The sequence below is a fragment of the Pipistrellus kuhlii genome, unplaced genomic scaffold (genome assembly GCF_014108245.1).
Source record: "Pipistrellus kuhlii isolate mPipKuh1 unplaced genomic scaffold, mPipKuh1.p scaffold_m20_p_1, whole genome shotgun sequence".
Taxonomy (NCBI): domain Eukaryota; kingdom Metazoa; phylum Chordata; class Mammalia; order Chiroptera; family Vespertilionidae; genus Pipistrellus; species Pipistrellus kuhlii.
The window spans coordinates 159,240,004-159,246,474 of NW_023425404.1; positions in this window are offsets into that span (position 1 = coordinate 159,240,004).

Below are 6,471 nucleotides of genomic sequence, written 5' to 3' on the forward strand. Positions count from 1 at the left end.
AAAATTAATATAAGACACTGTCTTATTTTGGGGGAAACAGGGTACATCCATATATTAATATTAGAAGCAGAGGCTATTGAGGGCAGAGGGGAAAACTACACACATGATTATTGTGTGAAATGCAGGGCAAAATTAACTGAGACTGGAAGAAGTCACAACACAGTTCCATTTGGGATTTGTTAAATTTTAGCTGCCCTTAAATGTCACAATGTGTGTACTGGAGAGTCAGAAGGCAGCTCAGGAGAGAGCACACAAAATATGTAACTTGACACTCTACCAACTTTTCTTACTCTCACATTCTTATCTCAGCATCAGACTCTTGGGAATCTGCACTGTTCCTTGCCATATCTGTTGTTCCACAATTGCTCTCTCTGCTCTGTGAACCCGCTGTGGAATGGAGATTGGCCTTTAGTTTTGACTGATTTTCTCAGGGAGAGAAGCCCTGTTTTCATGACTTTTGTTGACTAAAACTTTCAATCTCATAAAAGTTGTAATACACTGTAATGTGTAGATTTTAGCTGCAAATATTTACAACCATTGCATAGCTGAGATTTTTCTTTCCAGCCACCTGCTAAAAGTGAAATAGCTTTCCTTACAAATATGATTAAGGACAATATTTTGCTTAGTATTCTAGTGATTTTATGTAAACTGCATACTCTAGACTTCCTTTTAATACAGATTATTTCACAATTACAATGGGATTGTCTAGATGATTTCCTTGTTATTTGAAAAGCTATTTGGCTCTATATCATCTGCTTTCTTCCATAATCATTATCCCAGAAGATTATAAATAAACACTGTATTTTTTATGTAAAAATATTGAGAGACTAAAAAATATTGTGTGTTGGCATATAATAGTTGCAAAAACTGTTAATGAGAATCCAAAATATTCTGGGTGCTATGTGTTCAGTTGCATCCTTCCCCAAAGATACATTGAAGTTTTAACTCCCTATATTTCAGAAATTGAACTTCCTTGTATATATGAGTAATTGTAGATGTAATTAGTTAAGACAAGGTTATCCAGGAACAAGATGTGTGTCCTTAGTTTCATATGACTGTCTTTATAAGAAGAGACAAAGAAGGAGAGAGTTTTGTGACAACAGAGGCAAAGATTGCTGTGATGTGTTTACAAACCAGGGAATGTCAGGATTGCCAATAAATGCCAGAAACTAGGAAGAGGCAAAGATGAATGATATGCTAGAGCTGTCACAAAAAGCAAGGCTCTGCTGTTGCTTCTTAGCGACCAGTTATGGCAGAGCTAGGAAATAAATACAATGGGATATCCAACATATGCTTCATAGATCAATTTATTGTGCATGGAGGGTGTTTTTTTTTTTTAATTTTATGAAACTTCAGCATACAGAACAAAACAGGAAACAATCAAATAGTCCAGAGAATATCATTACTACTGTGTTACAACTATTGATCATCGATCTCAAGTGTGTGTTGTTCATGTAATACTATTTGACTTTTTTTTAGGCTGAAATTTGTACAAACATTATTTACGGGCTTGTTTGTATTTAAATTCCAATCTAATGCATGAGAGAATACAATTACTTTCTACTTTTTAAATTGTTTGATAAAATATTCTTTCTGGAGCACTTTGTATGTTATTTATTATAAGCAGGTTAATATGTTGCTAGCTGTGTCAAAGGATTTTTGTGTAAGAAAAATTATCATGAGAAGAGAGCAGAGAAGACTTCTCATCAAGCCTGTAGATAAAAGAGAAAACATTCCTGTCATTAAACAACAAAGTCATTGCAAATATCATTATGCTTTTCTGATTTGGAATTATATCCATATCTATTGCTTTATGTTTCATCAAGTGTTGTCAATTGCCCCTTTGTTATCCCCTACTTGGACTCTACCAAATGATAGCCAGGCTACTCTGAGCCCTGAATTCTGCTGTCCTCAAAAGTGGAAACTGGCCATGACCGGTTTGGCTCAGTGGATAGAGTGTTAGCCTGCGGACTGAAAGGTTCCAGGTTCAATTCCAGCCAAGGGTATGTACCTTGGTTGAGGGCACATCCCCATTAGGATGTTTGCAGGAGGCAGCTATTCAATGTTTTTCTCTCATCGATGTTTCTAACTCTCTGTCTCTCTCTGTAAAAAAAAATTAAAAAAAATATATATATATATTTTCAAAAGTGGAAACCCTGAGAATAGGCTGACCAGTGTGGATACTTTTTCCTCCTGGTCATTTCCTCATGCTGGCTCACCTTCCCCTTAAAGGTTAACATCTTGCTGAAACCGGTTTGGCTCACTGGATAGAGTATCCACCTGTAGACTGATAGGTCTTGGGTTCGATTCTGGTCAAGGGCACGTACCTTGGTTGCGGGCACATCCCCAGTGGGAGGTGTGCAAGAGGCAGCTGGTCAATGTTTCTCTCTCATCGACGTTTCTAACTCTCTATCCCTCTCAATTCCTCTCTGTGTAAAATCAATAAAAATATTTAAAATATTTTTTAAAAAAACATCTTAACTTACCTATTTCTTAAGTTAACATCTTAACTTACCTATCTCTACCCTGTATGAAGAAAAAAAAAAACCTTTTCTGTTCAAAATTGTGACACTTGCATATTTCTGAGAGTTGAGCATTCTCCCCAGGCCTTGTCTAAAATTTGATAAGTTTTTACCTGACATGACAAATGTTCCTTAACCCAAAACAATGCCTTGGTTAAAATTACTCACATAAAAAGCTTTATTAAAATTATTCCAAAGTAATTATATCGTCTGATTCCAATTTGGAGTAAATTACTGCTATCTCTACTATGTCTTTCTTAGTTCTAGCTCTTGGTCCCCATCTTAAATTACTGTGCTAGTTCCCCTGTGAACTTGTGTATGGTCTGTCAATACTCTCCTCATCCTACAGGCCATACTGCAGCTTGAGCAATAGACCTCAGTAATACATCCAGTCACATCACTACTTTGTCAAAAGCTATTCTGGCTGGCTGTATATCAATCTTCATGACTAGATAATAAGCTGTTTACTGCAGAGTCTCTGCTTAAAGATAGTTGTATCCTAATGCTATCTCACTGCATGCTCACCATGTGGTCCACACATATCTGATGACTAAATGAATGCAAATTTCAGCTACATTCCTGTTTCCTAAAATAGTATCACAAGGAACAGCATTTATTTCCAATTGTTCCTTTCAAGTCTTCCAAATGATTCCTTTTTTCCATGTCTTTAAATCTCCTGGCCAAACTAATTTTATATGAACTTATGCCTTTTTCATGTGTTTCAGGGTCTTACAAAACATTGAACAAGAATTGAAAAATCTATTGAATAAATTTATATGGTCCTTTTCCCCATTTGTCACTTCTCACCTAAAGTTTATTCTGCATGTTAACCACTCGACCTTGAATTTCAGTGCTATTCACTTTCAAAATTAAAATAACCAAATGATCTTCTTTAACCTTGTCTACATAAACCAAGCAAAACAGAGGCACAAAACAAAGTTCCTTGAAACAAGCAAAACAAAACAAAACAAAACAAAACAACTTTCTCACCCCAGACAACAGAGACAATACCAGAGAATTATTTTTTTACTGAAAGGCTTATTTGTTAAGCACTTTTATGTGCTAACTCAGGGCTGAGAACTTGCATCCATTTCTTTTTCATCCCCTTCTCTAGTTTCATTTTGCATTCAATCTATTGAGGTTTCTTCCTTAGGCTTCCTTCTCCTATTTTTTTTTTTTTTTAAGTTTTTCTATCACCAGCATCTCAGTTTGCCTGCCCCTTCTCTTAAATAAAGTGAACTCATTTCATCCATAGTTGTCTCTCTCAAATAGTATTTTTAATATACCTGTACTTGATCAATTATATTCAACCATTAGTAATGCCTATGGATAAGTTCAAACTCCTAGCTGCATCAATAATTGGAATTCAATTTGAACAAATTATCACTCTGCATTTAATGATAACTGATATCTGTGGTAATTATTTTAACTCTGAGTTGCAGAACTCCTTTATTTTTCAGTGTAATATTCAATATTTCATGAAATTTGTAACAATCGTATTAGATATAAAATTGACTTTTAAAAAATAAGTTGGGCTGAAACCGGTTTGGCTCAATGGGTAGAAAGTCGGCTTGGGGACTGAAGGGTCCCGGGTTCGATTCTGGTCAAGGGCATGTACCTTGGTTGCGAGCATATTCCCATTAGGGGGTGTGCAAGAGGCAGCTGATCGATGACTCTCTCTCATCGATGTTTCTAATTCTCTATCTCTCTCCCTTCCTCCTGTACAAAATCAATAAAATATATTTAAAAAAAAATAAGTTGGTAATATTCTCTCATCTTCTTGTTAAAATTATCCAACCATGGGTCCTTATCCTAATTGCTCATCAGAGTCCCAAGGCAAAGTTTCTCAAAGTTTATTATGTTATGAATCAAATAGGGATCCTATTAAAATCCAAATTCTGATTGAATAAGTCATGGTGGGGCTTCAGAGTCTAAGTTTAAAAAAAGTTCCCAAATAAAGAATGTGTGCCTCCTTCAAATATTACATTTTAAAAGGACATGTTTTAAATAATATGCAGGACAGATTTAATGCTGGGCATGGTATAGTCATAATCATATACAATTTTAATCATGGGCATTGTTGGAATGTGTCTTTCAATAGTCTCACCAATTCTATGAATTAGGTACATCCTATATAATAAAAGAGTAATATGCAAATTAACCATCACTCTGCTACACCTACAAGCCATGCCCACCAGCCACGCCTACCAGCCAATCAGAGTGAGTATGCAAATTAACCCCAACCAAGATGGCTGTGGCCATGGAGTGAGTAGGAGGGAGGCATGGATTTTCCTGGCAAGGGAGAAAGCTATATTTTCCTGTGTATAAGATGACTTTTGAAAAGAAAAAAAGTCAACCGAAAATCGAGGGCAAAAAACCAAAACTGAACAAAAATTACCTGCAGATCTTGACTGCAAAGTAAGTCTTTTCTTTGAAGTGGAGGGTAGTCTTATACAGGGAATATAGGCCTAAACTTATGTTTTAACTGCAAAATTAGGGGGTCGTCTTATACGCAGGAAAATACGGTAAGCTTTTCACACACCCTAGCGGGCCCAGGCCTCCTCTCAAGGGTACAAAGTTTCAATTATAGAAGGTAAATAAATTCCAACAGAAATGGTGGCAGCCACGGAGCTGCAGAGAGTAGGAGGCTAGGGTTGCCCCTGCAATGGAGGAAGCCAAGTTTCTGTAGCCCTGGCCATCCCAGGCCTCCACTCAAGGCTACAAAGTTTCAATTATAGAAAATAAATAAACCCCAGATACCAGGGTCTCTGCTTGGGTAGCCCAGGGCATAGCTAGCCTGAAAAACACCACAGGCCCCTCACCCCATGTCCCAAGGGAACCCCCACCCTGATCTGGGACACCCTTCAGGGCAAACCAACTGGCCCCCACCCATGCACCAGGCCTCTATACTATCTAATAGAAGAGTAATGCAGATTGACCATCACTCCAACACAGATGATGGCTGCCCCCATGTGGTCAAAGATCCTGCCCTCATGTGGATACAAGATGGCCACCACAATATGGCCAGCAGGAGAGGAAAGTTGAGAGTGACCAGGCTTTCAAGGGAGGACAGATGTGAGTGATCAGGCCTGTAGGGGAGAGCAGTTGGAGGGACCTGGCCTGCAGGGGAGGGCGGTTAGGGCAAACAAGCTGGCAGAGGAGCAGTTAGGCATCAATCAGGCTGGCAGGGTAGTGGTTAGGGGGTGATCAGGCTGGCAGGCAGAAGTGGTTAGGGGCACTCAGGAAGGCAAGCAGGCGAGCAGTTGGGAGCCAGCAGTCCTGGATTGTGAGAGGGATGTTCAACTGGTGGGTTCAGGCCTAAATAGGCAGTTGACCATCTCCCGAAAGGGTCCCAGATTGGAGAGGGTGCAGGCTGGACTGAGGGACATGTTTCTCCCCCACTCTCCCATACACAAATTTTGTGCACAGGGTCTCTATTATAAAACCTGTTTGTCCATGGGAAAATTGAAGTTTAAAAATATTAGCAATTGTTCAAGTTCATGAACCTAGTAGTTGTCAAACCAGGTTCCCCATAAAAATAAAGCCTGCCTCTAATCACACCAGCACAGAATTTTAATTTAAGAAATATTTAGATAAATAAATGCACTTTAGGAAAACTCCACCCAGCTATATTACTTATACTCATCTGGTTTGGTTTGATGGATTCATTTTATTTATTCCTGTTTTAATTCTCACAGCTGAAATCTCTAGAGAACAAAAAATGTAACTGGATGCAGCTTACCTCTGTCATCTGTTCTGTGCTTATTACTTTCCTGCATATGGATATGGATATGGCTGTGGATATGGCTGTGGATATACTTGTGGGTAACTGGGTGGATACTGTTGATATGGATAATATCCTCCCTGAAAAGATAAAATTGCAGAAAATTGAGATAATGACAGTATAGATATTTCATAATACTTTCCATTAAAAACTTTGTTAAAATTG